Raw genomic sequence first — 18,642 nt, forward strand, 5'->3', positions numbered from 1 at the left:
TTTTCGAGTAACCCGCTCTAGTCTTTAGCGATTACACCTTTTACTTAATAACCACTTGAGTCATGAGTCAACACTATGAAGAAGAGAGAACTCAATAAGTTGAAGAAACAAGTGGAAAAATTAACCAACCAAATATCTGAGATATTGTTAACCTATGGCGGACATTGAGACGTATTACTTTTTACGTCATATAGATATTTTACGTATTTTGAGTCATGGGCCGGGCTTGTCGGCACCACATGTAAAGGGTAAAGGGATTGGGTGATCGCCGATGAGAGACGCACCTCAAATTTCATCAGGATAAGGGTTAGGATCGATCGACCATGTGTGAGCGCCCATGTGTGGACGGCCAGGTCACATATAAAAGTCAAATGTAACCTAAAATCTCTCATTCTCTGAGTGTTGAATACAAGGAGTGCTCTTGCTTCTTCTTCTCCATCTCCTTCTCCAGCATGTGTGTGTGTGTGTGTGTGTGAGAGAGAGAGAGAGAGAGAGAGAGAGAGAGAGAGTGTGTAGCGATCGAGCATTGCGTGGTAGCACGGTTGTCGGCGGGGCAGCAGAGCGGTGGACGGTGGCTCCTCCGTCATTCGTGGCGCGAGAATCCTTCACGACGGTGGTCTGAGCGGTGAGTGACACACCATTGCTCCATGTTTTGAGCTTGCTGGTTTCCTAGTTGTGTGCTTTTGTAGCCATTCATGGCTCACACACGGTGCTTGGCAAGTCCCTAGCTCCGACACGTGCGGCAAAAGCGCACATTTTTGGTGTCGCTGCCGAGGAATTGCCCTGCACCAAGCTCCAGATGCAGCTCGACCTGTTGCTTGAAGCCTATTTTATCCTGCAGGAGAAAAGGCAAAGAGAGGCGTGTTTGTGTGTTTGCTGCTGTTCTTCAGTCACTTTTTAGTTCTATTTTCTTCATTTTCTACACATATCAGTTCTGTGTTAGCTGTTAGTGTGTGTGTGCACCCAAAAAAATATTTTTAAAAATAAAAACTCCACGTGGAAAGAAATTTTTTTATTGAAAAAAAAATTTGAAAAAGAAAAAACCCCCAATCGATCCCGACCCCAACCTCGGTCTTTTGATATATATATATATATATATAGGAGAGTGAGCCTCCATAGCTTTCTCTCAAGTGGAAGCTTAAGGACAGTGAAGCTCTCTATATAGTCTACCCCCCAAGGAGTGGAGTGGGCATGTGGGACAAAGCCTTCACCCACCACCCACAGGCACAAATAGAGTGTTCTGAGGGCCACGGGAGCTCTGGATAGGCGAACACTGTGCTGTAAAGCATGCTAGGATCCCTTGAACGATACGCTCGTCTTGAGCTATCACACGCCTTAGTCCAGCTTCGACCATAAGGGAGTAAAAACGGGTTAAAAACGAGACAAAAACAAGTAAAAACGGGGTGCGAAACACCTGAGAAACCACTTGTGTGGGCTTCAAGGGTAGTTACCAACGCCCGTAGGATACCCACGTCACATGCATCTACGCTCTGGACGGGTGCTAGAGTCAGAGCAACTAGAAAGCGTTTCAGTTTACACAAGCTCACACCATCTCTCCACGTTAGCATCTTGGCTTGGAACCCAAGAAAGTGCAACCCAAGATCCACGAATAGCGGCTAGTGACTCGTCCTTTGACTCTGAAGTCATGGAAGGGCATTCTACCCCCCATAACTCTGAGGAAGCAAGCCAAAACATGCCAGTTTGGGCCTCACAACCCAGATCTAGCATGTTTAGTTGTCTAATAGAGACTTTTAGTAGAGTTACGCGCTCTGAACCTGCAGCATGTTTAGTCGTCTAATAGAGACTTTTAGTAGAGCTACGCTCTGAACCTGCAAAACAAGTGAAGTAAACAAAGGAGATGGGGAAGTAGATTCGCCATTCACATCTCATGTAGACCCTGCCCTCCCAAAGAGTGTCCATGTGGATATTCTACCCACTTCATTTGATGAAGGCCCTACTGAGCTACCACCTTCTGACGCTCTTCCTAAAGTAGAGGCCCCTAGAAGTCAAACCACAAGAAGTGACATTGCGTCCACTTCGAGAGAACCTTTTGGCACTCCAAGTTTGGATGGGATATTTCTCAATGAAGATTGGGAATATGACCTACACACGGAGACTCTGACTGACCTATACACGGGTTACACATACCATGTAGGTTGATTAGAAGTCATACGATCTACATCTAGTGTCACCAATCTAGATGAACAACAACAAATGATATGTGAAGTTATCTATAGAATTATCCAATTCGAGAGGCAGAATAGGGGAGTGAACCTAGTTTCAACTGGCCCTATGAGATTTTTGTATACGGGCAAGGCTAAACAACCAACCCTGTCGCAATTGGAGACTCCCTTGGTGAGTCCTGTAGATCCTTCGTATGTTGTTTCACCTGAAGTCTCAATGGAGGTTGAGCCCACGAGCAGTAACTTTAGCTTTCCAACTTTGGCTCAACTTTCCATCATTAGGGAATCCATAATGCCTACTCCGACGATGAGCATGATGAAAAGTTTACCCGTTACCACTGTAGTTAGTACAACACCGCTACCTAGTGGTACAGTACCTACAACAGTGCGTACCAGTGCATATCGACCACATATGTACCTATTGCTACTCATGCTCATGTAGCTCCTACGCCTCCTGTTATGCCAATGGCATATGCTCCACGAATGCCTTATCAGAACCCTTATCCAAGAGGAGCTATGCATAGTCACATATCATATCCTACGTCAGTTGCATACATACCAAGACCAATGCTAACTCCTATCAACCAGGCCATCCCAGAAGTGCCTCCACCAGCTATGCCTGCTCACTTAGGTGATCTAGCAGCGTTTTCTCAAACGATCGGATGATCTATTACGGAAAACATGCGTGGCATACCTGAGAGAGAGAGCCTAGAAGCAAGGCGATACAAGTTGCCAAGCTCACTCAGAACTTCAGTGTGGTAACGAAGATGTTAGGAAGCACATTGAAGTTTTTGAACACGTGTGTGATTCCTTGGAAGAGCACAATGAGCTACGTAAGTGTAAAGCCTTAGGCTTAACCTTGAGTGGAAAAGCCGGAGATTGGTATCGAACTTTAAGGGTTGAAGAGCGTACTCTATCCCACTCTCAAGAGATTGTTCTTGAAAGAATACATACGTGAGGGTGTGCTTTGGGGTGTAGCATCTCAACTCCAAAAAGTTGAACGCGAGGAAGGAGAGTCAGTGTTGTGAGAGACTTTATTAGTCGACTAAAGCATCTAAATTCTCATTGTATTCCCGACGAGCGCTTCAATAACAACCATCTCTTGATAGATTCAATAACAACCAACTCTTGATAGATTCATCCGAGGATTGTGCCATGAGGACATATACAATGGCCTAGTCATTAGTCTTACGGGGTGGGAAGCAGTCACTGCCAATGCAATCCAGTTAGAAGACAACTTGATGATTGTAGGTAAAAAGATGTCTTCTTCGGAGACAAAGTCTGTTAGTTCACAAGTATCTAATGACTGTAAAACCTATTGCCAAGGAGCCCAAGATATCCGAAATGTCTATAGCTGACCTTACTAAGGCTCTCCAAGAATACTTTAGGGGTAATCGAGCTCCTCAAAATAGCCATATGTACCCAAGAAGAGAGCAACAATGGTCTTCGGTTTGCTTAGGACCACATAGCACGAGTGAATGTCCCACATTCAGAGTTAAATTCAATGGGACTTGCAATACATGTGGTAAGTATGGCCATCAATCTAAGGATTGCCTAGTACTTAAGGGTATGTTAGCGAATCAAGCACCACTAGCGTGGTCAAACACACCTCAGGTACTCGCACTGATGCCTGCACCACCTGTCGAGCAACCGTCCCAACACATTTTACCAAGGAACCCAAATTTAGTCCAGTCTGTGCCGTTATCACCGCCAGTGGACCACAACCTCCATATCCGAGGGTTACCCCTATAAACCAGATGGGTTGTGAGTCACATAGTGCGTGTGGGGATTATGAAGAGGATATAGACCCCACTGTTCCATATGGGATTGATACGTTTGAAATGACTCCCCCCAGTATTACATGGAGGATCATTTCGAGCAAGTCAAGCCTGTATATCAACAAGCGGCTGCTCTCGTCACAAGAGGGCAAAACCTTAATACCTTTGCCAGGAGACCACCTCTTCAATGCTACAATTGTGGTGGACCGCATCGTGTAGCAGAGTGCCCTAATAGGCTACAGAAGATCGCTACTCAAATGCAACCAAATCAAGGGAGTACGTCGGGAATGCCGGTACTTACATGTAATCGTTGTGGCATAGATCATTTGATTGCTCAATGTCCACATAATCCAATTGCACCCAAGATTACGCCATTGAATTTGGTTGAGGTCACCAATGAGGCACTAGGAAACCACACCTATTGTACCCGCAAATGTAGTCACACGGTCAATGCTTCAAAATCAAAACTACATTCTTGAAGAGAGAGATACTACATCAATTGCTCGAGCATAGAAAAAGAAAACGCGACGGAAGAGATCGCTTAATGCGACAAGCTCCAAACCTAGTTCAAAGACTAATATAGGGACAGGAGATAGTGACATGTGACTTAGATGCACATGAGGAGCAAGCCAATGCACAAAAACTATTACTAAAGATGAATGTCAATAGAAACCATGGAGACCAAAGCCACTACTTTAAGGGAGAAACCCACTCGGGAGCGCAATGAAGGAGAATCAAGCAAAGACATAAATCAGGGAAAACAAAAAGAAACTCCTCCTGCCCTACAACCAAGTTAGCTAATACCCTCTCGGCTACCCAGATTGACTGAGACTCTCAAAGACAAGCCACGTGGGCCAAAAACCCTTAAGAAAAGATTGGGACTTATCCAAACCCAGTAGAGGAGATTGAACAAGTGAAACACTTAAGGGTTTTGGTGAAAGAAACACAAAGAGAACTGGAGCCAGAACCTAGAAAAATCAAGATCCCAGACACAATGTTTCCTACACGAGTTCAGCCTCACAGGAGCCATAAACCGTTAGCTATACCTAGTATCATTCAAGAAGAAAGCGAGGATAGGACATCAGGAAGTGGGCAGACACCCTTCTTGCTTGAAAGAATGTTTAGTGAGGGAATACCAGACCCCATCGAAGAGAAAGTGATTCCATCTTCACCAGTCCCTAGTCAAGGGTTGATATCTTAAAAAGATCGATCAAGTGAGTCTGAATCTGATATAAACAAAAATCAGAAACTAGGTAAGAAGAAGACGAGACATAAGCGACAACGCTATCAAGATAATGTACAAGCTAGAATAAACAAAGAGAGATCCACTGCAAAATGGCTTAGTTATGTAGGAGCATATGACGCTCATCGGAAGTTAGTGGATAATTGGGGAGAATACCTCCAAAGTGTCGTGTGGTGTAGTCCGCAACCTCATGACATCACCCAATTAGAAATCGAAGAGAAGCCGAAACTAAGTCATACTGCGAGAAGGCATCAAAACTGAGAGTTAGCTCAGCAACAAAAGGAAGCGAAAATTAAAGAAAAAAGCATGGCACAATAAGAACCGGTAGAATTACACCTCACACCTGAGCATTTCAAATCTTTTACCAAGTCGTCTACACAAAAGCCCAACGAATGCCTACCACCAATGGGAGTAGCGGTGTCTACGATGGCCCAGCGGTAGTTAAGGAGATAGCACTAGTAGATCCAGGTGAAGAGTCTAAACCAGTTTTTATTGCTCACTCACCAAGAAGGAAGAAGCTACACTTAAGATGCTTCTTAAAGAATTCAAGGACATATTTGCTTGGACATACCATGATATGAAGGGTGTTCCACCCAATGTGGTGCAACACACAATTCCAATGATTAGTACTGCTAAACCAGTCCAGCAACGTCCCTACCCAATGAATCCTAAGTATGCAAAGATTGTACAAGAGGAATTTGAAAAGCTTATAAAATGTGGATTCATATGTCCTATTGAGCACTCAGAATGGGTTTCTCCGATAGTCATTGTACCAAAGAAGAATGGAAAACTCAGAGTGTGCGTTGATCTCAAAAAGGTTAATGCAGCCACTAGAAGAGATCATTACCCCTTGCCGTATTCGAAACATGTGCTTGAAAGAGTTGTAGGCAAGGAGGCTTATAGCTTTTTAGACGGGTACTCTGGTTATAATCAGATCACAATTGCAGTAGAGAACCAAGCTAAAACAGCTTTTATAATGGAGTTTGGAGTGTTTGGAGTGTTTGCCTTTCGCGTCATGGCCTTTGGCTTAACCAATGCACCTGCAACATTCCAATGATTGATAAACACAGCCTTTAAGGAATATCTAAGGGACTTTTGTGAAGCCTTCTTAGATGATCTTTGTGTTCATTCCTCTTGGGACGAGCACTTGATGTGTTTTATGAAAAGTATTTGAAAGGTGTAGATTATATCGCATCTCATTGAATCCTTTCAAATGCCAATTCTGGGTTAAACATTGAGTTATTCTAGGGCATATAATGTCCAAAAATGGGATTTCCAACGACGAAAGTAAAATCAAGGTCATTCTGGAATTGCCCCCACCCACCAACTATGAGGGAGTCCAGCACTTTATGGGCCATGTTGGTTATTATCAAAGGTTTATTTTATTCTTCGCTGAGATAGCTCGGCCATTGTACAAGCTTCTCATCGAGTTTATTTGGACCGAAGATTGTGCATGCATATGAGTTATTAAAGAAGATCCTGGTGAGTGCTCCAATCTTGCGAATACCTGACTGGGATTTAATCTTCCATGTGCATATTATTGCATCAAACTTTGCTATTGGGTGTGTACTAACTCAACCTGGAGAACATAAACTAGACTACTCCATTAGCTTTGCCAGTCTCGCCAGTTGAACGATGCTGAAATGAACTACACCACTACGGAGTGAGAAGGGTTGGCAATGATATATGCAGTAAAGAAATTTTGTTATTACCTTCTTGCCACCAAGTTTGTTTTCTATGTGGATCATCAAGCATTGTTGTATCTGGTGAACAAACCATGCTCCACAGGAAGAATCACACGATGGTTGTTGATTCTTCTTGAGTTTGATTTCACTATTGTTTGTGAGACCTGGCAAAAAACATGTCATTGTGGCTAATCATTTGTCTCGCATACCTAATGGTGGTGAAGCTCCTACGGGAGTTGATGATGACTTACCTGACACTTCCTTGTTCATGGTGGAGACAACACCTGAATGGAGTGAGAAGATTATTAACTTCTCGGTTAATGGTTTTCCACCCAAAGAGCTTCGTAAAGATCTAGCTCAAAAGCTGATCAAAGAATGCGAACCCTATTGCCTAATGGCCGGGACTCTTTATAAAAGAGGAAAGGGTGACGTTCTTAGGCATTGTGTCCGAGAGGATGAGTATCTATATATTTTGCAAGAGGCACATATGGGCGTAGCAAGTGGTCACTTTTCAGGAGACTTAACTGCGCGAAAGATATTGCAATCAGGGTATTGGTAGCCCACTATGTTCCAAGATGCATCACTTTTTGTGAAGGGTTGTGATGAATGCCAACGCAACAAGAAACCCCAGCGGAAAGATCAGATGTCCCTACATCTAATTAAAGTAAACCAACCGTTTGAAAAGTGGGGTTTAGACTTTGTAGGTCCAATTAGCCCAGCAGCCCGTAATATACAATCTCACTATATTATTGTGGCCACCGACTATGTGACCAAATGGGCTGAAGCGAAAGCGACACGTAAGGCAGATGCGAAGACAAGAGCCAAGTTCCTCTTTGAAAATATAATCACACGCTTCGGTTGTCCTTTTGAACTTGTGAGTGACAATGGTATGCATTTTATAAATGAAGTAATTAAGGAGCTCAACAAATTTCATGATATCCCATTATAAATCTACTCCTTATTATCCGCAAGCGAATGGCCAAGCTGAGAGTACCAACAAGACAATCTCTATTCTGACAAAGACAGTTAAGGCTCATCGCACGGATTGGGATCTAAAGCTTACGTCATCTTTATGGGCCTATCGTACGACGTACAAAGTGGCTATTAATTGCACACCATTCAAGATGGTATATGGCTAAGAAGCAGTCATGCCGTGGAAATTTGTCATTCCTAGTCTTCGTGTTGCTACTCAAGAGGGCTGGGATGGTAATCCCGTAGTAGAGCATTTGTATATCCTTGAGCGGTTAGACAAAGAAAGATAATTGGCAGTGTACAATGCCCTTGTAGAGAAGGATAGAAGGAAGAAATGGTTTGATCGCCACCTGAAAAACAAGGACATCTAAGTTGGGGATAAAGTCCTGGAGAAGGCCTTGTGGTAAACATGACACCAGGGTCGATGCTAGTTTTGCTTTAGGGAGGTCGCCATTGTTTGTAAAAATTGTCACGTGCATAAAAGAAATAAAGGCAAAAGACTCCTATGACTCTAATATTTCTTGTGTCCTTAAGCTCTTGGGATTAGCTTGTTCTTAGAATAGACACATTGTGGTCATTTGTTTATTTATTAAGCTTGGTAATTTTCCTTGACTTAGGCCAGTTGTAGACCTTAATTAACCTTCGACACCTTGCTAACTCTTGAATTATTTTCAATAGTTTTAAACTCTTATTGATTTGCTACGCTAGCTCCTTAATGTGACCTCTTAAACTAGGTTCTCATGGCATACTTCCATTATGGTCTAACATGCTTGATTTTATTTTTGATACACTCTATATCTTTTAAAGACCAAGCATGCTTTCACTCTACTTCCGTGTTTTGCAGATACAGCCTACCAGCCTGTCGAGCTTACCATACTATAGCTTCCGAGGACAGAATCTACATCAGGAAGGGGGGCATGTTAACCTATAGTGGCGGACATTGAGACGTATTACTTTTTACGTCATATAGTTATTTTACGTATTCTGAGTCATGGGCCGGGCTTGTCGGCACTACATGTAAAGGGTAAAGGGATTGGGTGATCGTCGATGAGAGGCACACCTCGAATTTCATCAGGATAAGGGTTAGGATCGGCCGGCCATGTGTGGGCACCCATGTGTGAATGGCCATGTCACATATAAAAGTCAAATGTAACCTAAAACCTCTCATTCTCTAAGTGTTGAATACACGGAGTACTCTTGCTTCATCTTCTCCATCTCCTTCTCCAGCGTGTGTGTGTGTGTAAGAGAGAGACAGAGAGAGAGAGTGTGTGGCGATCGAGCATTACGTGGGCGACAGAGCGGCGACAGCGGCGACTCCTTCATCGCCGCGCGAGAATCCTTCAACGATGGCGGTCTGAGCGGTGAATGACACACCATTGCAGCCTGTTTTGAGCTTTTGTTGGTTTCCTGGTTGTGTGCTTGCAACCATTCGTGGCTCGCACAGAGTGCTTGGCAAGTCCCTAGCTCCGACACATGCGGCAAAAGCGCATAGATATAACTAAGAAAAATAAAGTAGCCTCGTAGTCAAAGCGTGCTAGGTGTGGAAACTTAGGCCATGCTATAGGAGATTGTTGCTAGGAAAACATTTTTGTACACACTACAATAAAGCAAGCCATTTCACCCATGATTGCTGGTATAAACCTAAGGTACCAATAGTAAACTATGTAGGAATTGAAGAATCTCCTACAATCACATTCACATGGAATGAAGTTTTCCAAGTCAAGGAGGGCAACCATTAAGCTGCTTTGCCTATGATGAAGTGGATCACATAAAAACAAAATGCCCACTACTAAAGAAAGGCCACAAAAGCTTGGGAAAGGAAAACACTCCATGAGTTAGCCTAGTAATTACAAAAGAAGAGGGCAAACTACAGCCACAATCCAGAAAGCCTATAAGAAGAACGACTGTAGAGGAACCAAACCGCCCATGAGTAGAGATAAAGGTAGGCAACAAAAGTCTTCTAATAGGATGAATGAAGAAAAAGCACGGAAAGAAATAATAGAACTACTTGAATGCTCAAGAACAATCTAGGTAGCAATAAAAAATGACCAAAGAGATTGAGAAGGAATTAGAAATATCAGCATAGCTAGAATATAACAACCAATTGTTTAAGTTTGAATGAATGACCCAACTAAATGCAGAAGGATAGAAGAAAGAAGAAGGCCAAACAAGCTCAAAAAGAAGTCAAGCCAAATTAAGAACTCTAGAAAGAACAGGAAGAAGCAGTCCAAGAAGGCAAGGCCAAGAGAGCACATGAAAGAGAGACTAGAGGAAAAGCAGAAAGGGGCCAAAAGAGCCTGGGAAGTATGCATGATTCAAAGGAGAAATAGGAAAGGAGAGACTAGCTACTAAAAGCCAGAGAGAAAGAATAAAGCCCAGGAAGAAGCCAAAAAGAATAAGAAGAAGATTGGAAAAAAATATAGGAGGAGATCAAGAACAAGTGGTCCAGACAACAAAAATATGAGCAAAATATAGGAGGAGATCAAGAACAAGTGGTCCAGACAACAAAAATATAGGAGGAGATCAAGAACAAGTGATCTCCTCCTATAAAAATATAGGAGGAGATCAAGAACAAGTGGTCCAGACAACAAAAATATGAGCAAAATAGAGGCAAGAAAGCAAGAGGGTTAACAAAAAGAGCTAGAGGTGAGTAAGAACTCTGTGAAAATCTAGGATAAGATCAAGAATAGTAAAGAGCAAGAATGCAGAGAAAGTAGGGAAGCCCTGAAACAAAAGACAAAAGGGAGGGTTGATTCAATCACCAAAAGGGAGCAAGCACAGAAGAAAACCTATAAAAAGGCCAACCAAGCTAAAGAACATATTTTTATGTCATACAGGGAGAAAATCTTGCAAACCAGACTATCAGAAGCTGAAGCTCAAGACGTAGGAACTTAAGGATATCCAAGAAAACGAAGTGGAACCAACAGAAAGAGAACACAGAGGAAGATATCGGCTGATTTGGGGTTTGGAAAACACACTCATTTCCAAACCCTAAATCAACTAATATCTTTCTCAAGACACAAAGGAAGGTATTAGTTGATTTAGGGTTTGGAAATGAGTCTTTTCCTCCTTCTGTAGGTCTCTTGAGACAAGCATTTTGCTGCAGGTACTGAATTGAGAGAGAGAGAGAGAGAGAGAGAGGACTGTACCAGCTTCCCCAACCCTCGCTCTAGTTTGCAACACAGCTTCATAGTAGGATTGGAGCAATAGCATAGCTGCATATGTAGTAGCCAAGCTGCAATCAGCTTCATCTCCTAGCAGTATAAGAGCTCCTTATTTATCCTGGCAGCTGCTCATGCAATGCAGTGATGCAATTATTTTTTTAATCGTACAAGGGTGAAAGGAAAAAGGGGTTGTACACTTTTTTCTTTTTTTTCTTTCTAAAAAGTGGTGCACTTATAAAAGTTACATGGAAGTAATATTTTTAGGGAGCTTGAAAGGCTAGGTGGGTGGGAATTTCTGGGTGGAAATATTTTAAAGTGTTAAAATCCAAATGCATTTTAAAATTCAAATGCTGATTGATTTCAAATTTTCAAATTGGCCCTTTCTTTAGTGTAAGGTTCTTTTGACCTCGTGTGAAAGCACTGTGGATTCAAACAAACGCGTGGATATGGCTCCCAAGTAAAAGCAGCGAGAGCTTCCAAACTGTGGATATGGCTCCCCTTTCTCTCTGAAAGCTGCTTGTTCTTGGCTCAAGAAGCAACTATCATCTCTCTCTCTCTCTCTCTCTCTCTCTCTCTCTCTCTCTCTCTCTCTCTCTCTCTCTCTCTCTCTCTCTCCCTCCTACCCCTACCCCAAAAGTCTTCTCTCTTCCTCCCTCCCTCTACTAATGCATAGGTCTTTGATGCACAAATCGGCATTGAAACTCTATGTTTTGAAAAAAGAAATTGAGTAATGTAATTCCTTGAATGTAATTAATGTTAACTTCCTAATTGTACATCCACAGGTCCATTTTGTCTCATATGCCATTCAGCAATGAAGACTCCATAGCATGCATGTGCAACAAAGACCCAACACTCCCCTGATTCTAAAAAGAACCTTAAGTCCCCCAAATCCCCCAAGTCAATAAGGTATAGATTACACTTATTCAGATACTTATGTATAGATTCCAGAAAATTGTATAGGTTTCAACATCCTTTTACTTAGGTCTATATACATCAACCATGTTGATGCTTATGCATAGATTCCAATGGGCTACTGACACTTATGCTTTTAATATTGAAGAGGTTGAACTTTTAACAGTTCTTAGTTTTTTGCATCTTTCTTTTTTCGATCATTGAAAGTTTTGCAATTTCAATACACTTTAAAGCTCTGATGTGCAATGCTTTACAGTTCTGGTATAGTGCTTAAAATCTCTAACACAGTGCCTAAAAGCTCTAGTATAGTGCTTAAACGCTTTGATACAATGCTTTATATCTCTACTGCAGTATTTTAAAGTACTACTGAAAATCAATATTGAATTGATTCAAGGCAGTGTAAGGAGGAATCTAAATACATGCAAGTCTAGCTAAGTCACTAACTTTAAAAAGTGCAGATAGACCTATTTGGCTATTTTGATGATGTTCTGGTAGAGTGCTTGAAAGCATACTGATAACTGCTTCAAAAAGCAATTTGTGTAATATTCTAGACACTTGTATATTTTAAAAATATATACATCCAAGTTTGACTAGAGAGAAGATAAAGCATTACACCAACAAGATAAAAAACCTTGCATATTGTATGGCATGATAAAAATGGTTGTAAGGTTCTCCCCCTTAAAGAAACAAGGGAAAACCATAAGATAGTCTACTAAGTCTAACTCAAAAATTTCTTATTGATCGACACCTTGACCATGTAAAGATACAAGGATACGATTCGTATAGGTAAGACCTAGTTCTATCCTGCAGGGGGAGCGTGGTCTTCTAAACGACTCTTAAAATCAGATCACTCATAGAGTGGCTGACCTTAAATGGGGCAACCTGTATTTTGATTCCTAGAAACAACGCTTTTTTCCATATATATGCAAGGCACAGCCACTGGCCTAGTCCTCTAGAGTAGAGTTGCCCGAGAACCTACTTACCTAATGTAGAACCTATAATTAATCTGTTGGAAAGCTACCTAACTAATCGGGTCCACCCATCCATAGGATGGTGCCGTCACCTGACTAATCGGGTCCACCCATCCATAGGATGGTGCCGTCAAGGCATTCCATCCTCCCACTTTCCACCCAACACACGCATCAATTTTATTTTTTGATTAGTCCTACCACGCTATGTGACATATATAGACAAGTTCCTTAATTAATATCCTTACACATCATTTGTTTAAACAGCCTTTAACAATGATACAACAATGCTTACAAACAAAGGATTTAATAAAAGAAATAGATACAATGTTCAAAATTATCCATAGCCAAATCCAGGCTCTCTTATTTCTTTACTTTATTCTGATCTAGAATTCGGCCTTCCAGCCCCTATAGTGTAAGATTCCTCCTTCCAGCTTTTGATGATGTAAAGATGTAAGAACCTCCCCTTCAGTCTCTTTGTAATCATCCCCCCTTCAGTCTCTTGTTATCATCCCCCCCTTCAGAAATGGAAAAAGATCTTGTTTGACCCTGTTTTGGTCTAGAGAGAGGTAATACAGTTTTGAAATATTTTGGATAAGTATTTTCTTCCATTCAATAGAAAGTGATCCTTTGAAACAAAAGTTTAAAAAGAGTTTTCCAATGTGCATTAGAAATTAATTGAAATGTGCATTGGACACCTTAGCCTAAGAGTATCTATTTTTAGAAAATTATAAATTAAGGCCCAAAGAGTGTTCTAATGGGCCTATAGGATTAATCCAAGTGTTTGAATTAAAAAAATGTAAGAATAAAATAAAATCTCCTAAAAATGAGTAAATTCTCACATAAGATGAAGAGTTGACTAGTACTAGCACTTAATAGTTAAAAAATAGAAATTTTGACACCTCAAAGGGTGAGTCGAGCTCATGAAGGAGGCACCTAGAATCCTCATCATTACCCCAATTTTTAATTCAAAAAATGAGATATTTCATCTCTCCTCTCACCTCTTTCAAGCTAGATCAAAAAAGTGGGCCTAACTAGTCCAAAACTTGTCCAAATTGGATCAAACTGAAGCTAGAAGCCTCTAAATCCCAGTTGGACTTGGTTGGTGGCCTCCCTCACCTATAAATAGACCCCAATTCCTTTGTATTTTCATCTTAGTGTATTTACATGCTAGTGTAATTTTCATTTTAGTGTATTTTCATCTTCCCTCTTCCTTGCCTCTCCATTGTGAAGCTTTGAAATTGTGAAGCTTTGGTGCTTCACTAATCCTCTTCTTCTCTTGGAGATTACCCTTTCCTACTTGATGGTCAAGCCTCTCTCGAGGGGCGAAGGAAGCAGCCTATGAGTGAAGCGCTAGGTCACCTGCAAAGGAGCCTAGACGGTGCTGACCATACGGTGCTCGGCGGGCTCTAGGTCGCCCAGGATATCCACGCATGTGTCGAGGAAGAAAATGAGTTGGAGTTATTTTTTGAACACGGGCATGGATTTGGTTGATTAGCCTTGCTGGTCTTCAAACGGATGAGTTCATGGCTTTTTTTGGTAAATGGATCTTGTTGGTTGATCTAGCTGATCTTCAACGGAGAGTCCATATGGATTTTATGGAAAAAACGTGATTATACTCCTGGGTACTATGAGCTAGGAAAGGCCTCTGAGTGAAGTACTAGGTGAGCCTAGAGGGACTAACCAGGTTGTCGATGATGCCATAGGTACACTGAGGAAGGAATGACTGGAAATTGGATTTGGAATAAGGTCATGGGGACCTAAGTGGAAAAGTTAGAAATTGGACCGTGGAAATGGAATACTGAGGATTATGATGGAAACATTGTGGTTTTATTGTAATTTTGTTTGGAAATAGTTGAATCCGAGAAACACTGTGGTTTTATTGTAATTTTGTTTGGAAATAGTTGAATCCGAGAAAAAGGCAATTTCATATTGGGTGCATAAGTGTTGTGTCTATTTAAATTTTTCATGAGTGCCAGCTAGGGGACCTGAAAACTCTTTTCCCTAGTACTCGGGACAAAACATGACCAAATTTTTATAATGAATCCTATCAATACAGTGGTTGGGCAGTTGGCTAACCCATAGGATTGGATGGGGTTAGGCTGGATTGATGGATTCCTATAATAAAATTCAATTTTGTTCAAGTTACGATAGTTGAAGTAAGTCACTGGATAATTCTTGCTCTATGAAAAAGAATCAACGGTTGTGCCTCTTTTGATGGGGTAAAAAGCATTGGTCTCTATGAACCAAGTGCAAGTTCCTCCTTTGAACTGGCCATGTGACCCACGGGTTTGGTCGAAATACAAAGGATAGTTAAGGCTCTTTGACTACGTTAGAAGATTTTTCCTGGAGGAATCGCCTATGCTTTCTGGGCGAGGGAAGTTTCTTTCAGGTTCAATTTTGGAACCAAGGGATTAGTCTCTTGTCCGGACAATCATGGGTGAGGCCCTGAGTGGGAAGCTCTGCCTTGCACGCGAGGTTGCTACTTCTGTTGTTAGCACTCCAGAGTTTGCTGCGTAGAGGGGGCAGGGTTCTCACATAGACTGGGGCAATCCCTACGAGACCATACGCCTCATCATCGTCGGTAGCAGCAGCTGGCAAGGACTCAAGCCGGCTTGTTGCCTCTAGGCTCCATCGCTTGATCCTCTCGCTCCTCTCAGAGGGATGTCTACACGCTAGGGAGGGCTTATTCACCACACTAGCCTGGGCCCGTAGAACTAGGCAGCATCATATTACTCACCTAAACTAGTGAATCTCATCTTTCCAATGGTAGGAGGGATACCTTAGGCCAACTCCGAGCCTTGCTAACATTGCTGCCTGGCTACACAAGCATGGAAACGAGGTTAGCATCGAGGCAGGGAGAAGATGTACCTATACTTTTTAATCAAGATAACAATTGCTAAACTAAACTATATAATACGATATCAACATCACCTTCACGAGAAAACAATATTATCACAATTATTTTGGTATTTTTCAAAGCAAGAATAGTGATATCTTTCTTCTTAATTAATTAATGCTAATATTAAAAATTCAATCAAAAACCTCTTTTTAAACGATGACCATGCTAACTTGGCCATTAATTCCTTGTGGGACTCCCAAGGGGTCGCTGTTATGCATGCTTCCTGAGCGGTATTTTGGCATCTTCATGCAGGAGCCATTCTCTTCACCTTTCGTAGCCCACATTGCTGCGAGTGCAACGCTTCAGTCGGATCACAAATCGGAGCTCGTTTGCTCACATTATGAGCATAAAACTCCTAGGTGAGAACCACCTCTAAAGAGCCAAAGAGCTCTTACTAAAGTCATCCCGCAAACGGGGGGAGGAAAGGTGTCCTTAAACTGGATTTTGAGGCAAAGGGCTACACGTACAACGAGAGAGGGGGAGATTTCTCCCTTAAGTCTATTCACACAGGGGGAGGGTGTGTGTGCTTGCAAGAGCTCAAGCTCCGTTCTCCCTTGCATCTTTTCATGGTATCAGAGCTTGGTTCATGCTAAGAGCTGAGTGGCAAGCAAGAGAAGCACAGGAAGCAGTACGAGGGTAAGAGTTTCATCTACTCTTCCCCCTTTGTGTTGGCTACTATACCCTTGTCGGGAGATCTTCGAGAGCAAACAAACTCTGATTGAGGAGCTCTATTCATGGGAGTGGAGTGTAAGGGCAACTATACTCTCGGGAGCAAACGAACTCTGATTGAGGAGCTCTATTCATGGGAGTGGAGTGTAAGGGCAACTATACTCTCCTTTGGTCAATTTTTCAAGCTGAAAATACGTTTCGGACGAGTCTGGACCTCCGTTTTTTAGTTCACAGGCACTGCAGGAGGTAAGTTTCAATTCTGTGCAGAATTCTGTTTTTGGTACTGCAAGAAGGGCGATTGGTTGTGCAGACACTATTGTACTACAAAGAGGTCTTATAGGTGTTATTGGGTATATGTATGCAAGTTGAGGTCATTGGTTGTGACAGTTTGGGTGTAGCATAGTACCGTTGTACAACAAAGAATACAGCAGTTTGTGCAGGTCAAACAAGAATGCTGTTTTTGGTGAGTTTGTGTTGCAAACAAGATGTCAAATGATGGAATTAACCAGATTGTTACTACAGAGAAGCTTGACAAGAACAACTTTAATGCTTGGAGGTTTAGATTGACAAATTTTCTGATGGGAAAAGGCTATTGGGACTACATTGAAGGTGAACATGAGGAGGCACCAGAGATATCGGAGATTAATCCAATTGCTGTAGATATAAAAGAGTACAAGGATTGGAATCAAGGAGCAAGGAAAGTCATGTATTTTCTTTCTATTAGCATATAGGACACCGTGATTGGGCATATACAAGATGCCAAGTCACCCAAGGAGGCATGGGACACCTTGGGCATATACAAGATGCCAAGTCACCCAAGGAGGCATGGGACACCTTGGTGAAGCTGAATGAAACTAACACTAAGACACGAAAGATTCAGTTGAAGAATGAGCTTCATACTGTGGAGAAGAAAAACATGTCTGTGAATGATTATGCCCCTCGAAGATCAAGGGCATTGTGGAATCCCTTGTATCTATTGGTGTTTCTGTTGATGATGACGATAAGGTGGAAGTATGTCTACATGTTCTTGGGCCATATAGGGCATTCAAGACATCTATTCAAACTCGGAGAAACATTCCCAACTTTACAAATTTGGTGTGTCAATGCTGATTATTGAATAGAAGAATTTGGGTGAAGATCAATAGTCTTCACAAAACAAAAATAGTTCAAAGCAATAGGCCTTCTACACAAGTTTAGGTAGAGGATGAGATAGAGGTCGTGGACATGACCAAGGTGTTGGCCGAACAGGTAATCAGAATTACGTCAGCAGCAACACCAAACAATCCCATGAATCACAACAACGCACAAGTGGAAGAGGCCAATTTAGAGCCAGGGGGAGTCAAAGAGGTCGTGGTAATTGGCAAAGGCAATATAATGATATACGAAGCTGTTTTTACTATGGTAAGCATGGACATGTGCAAGCAGATTACTATAAGAAGCAGCATGCGAAATGGAAAAGTGCAGCAAAATAACTATGCATCCTCTAGCAAAAATAATGAGAGGCTGTTTGTTATGCAACATGTAGTTAATGCTATGTCTGGAAATGATGTAGTAGCATGTAAGGATGATGTATGGTATGTTGATTCAAGTGCTTCAAACCACATGACGAGTCATGGTGAGTGGTTTAAGGAAAGGAAGAGTCTTGAAAGACCAGGCTTTGTTAAAACACGGGATGACACTGCTCATCCGATTGCCCATGTTAGAGATATCCCATTGTCTATGCAAGATGGTAAAGTGAAGTATCTTGTAGATGTACTTCATGTTATGAACATTACAAAGAATCTGGTTTTTGTTGGATAGATGATTGAGTAGGGTTGTTTAACCCTGATGGTTGTTATATAAAAGACTTTAAAGATAAGTGCATGTTCATTTTACAAAAGGGAACAGAGTGGGCAGAATGTTTACACTGAATGTAAATATGCCTAAAGTGAGTGCTGCAATGTTTGCAAATGGTTCAGGAGTTGTTGTAGATATAGACATTTGGCATAAGAGAATTGGGCATGTAAATGTCCAAAGAATGAAGTCTATGCAGACTAAAGAAATTGTGACAGGGCTGCCTAAGTTTAAGGTTGAAGGTATGCAGAAAGTATGTGAAGAATGTCAATTTGGAAACCAAACAAAGCATGTATTTCCACATGACATAAATGTAAGCAGGAATGTACTAGA

The sequence above is a fragment of the Cibotium barometz genome, chromosome 3 (assembly GCF_041138505.1).
Source record: "Cibotium barometz isolate CiBa-2024 chromosome 3, ASM4113850v1, whole genome shotgun sequence".
Lineage (NCBI taxonomy): Eukaryota > Viridiplantae > Streptophyta > Polypodiopsida > Cyatheales > Cibotiaceae > Cibotium > Cibotium barometz.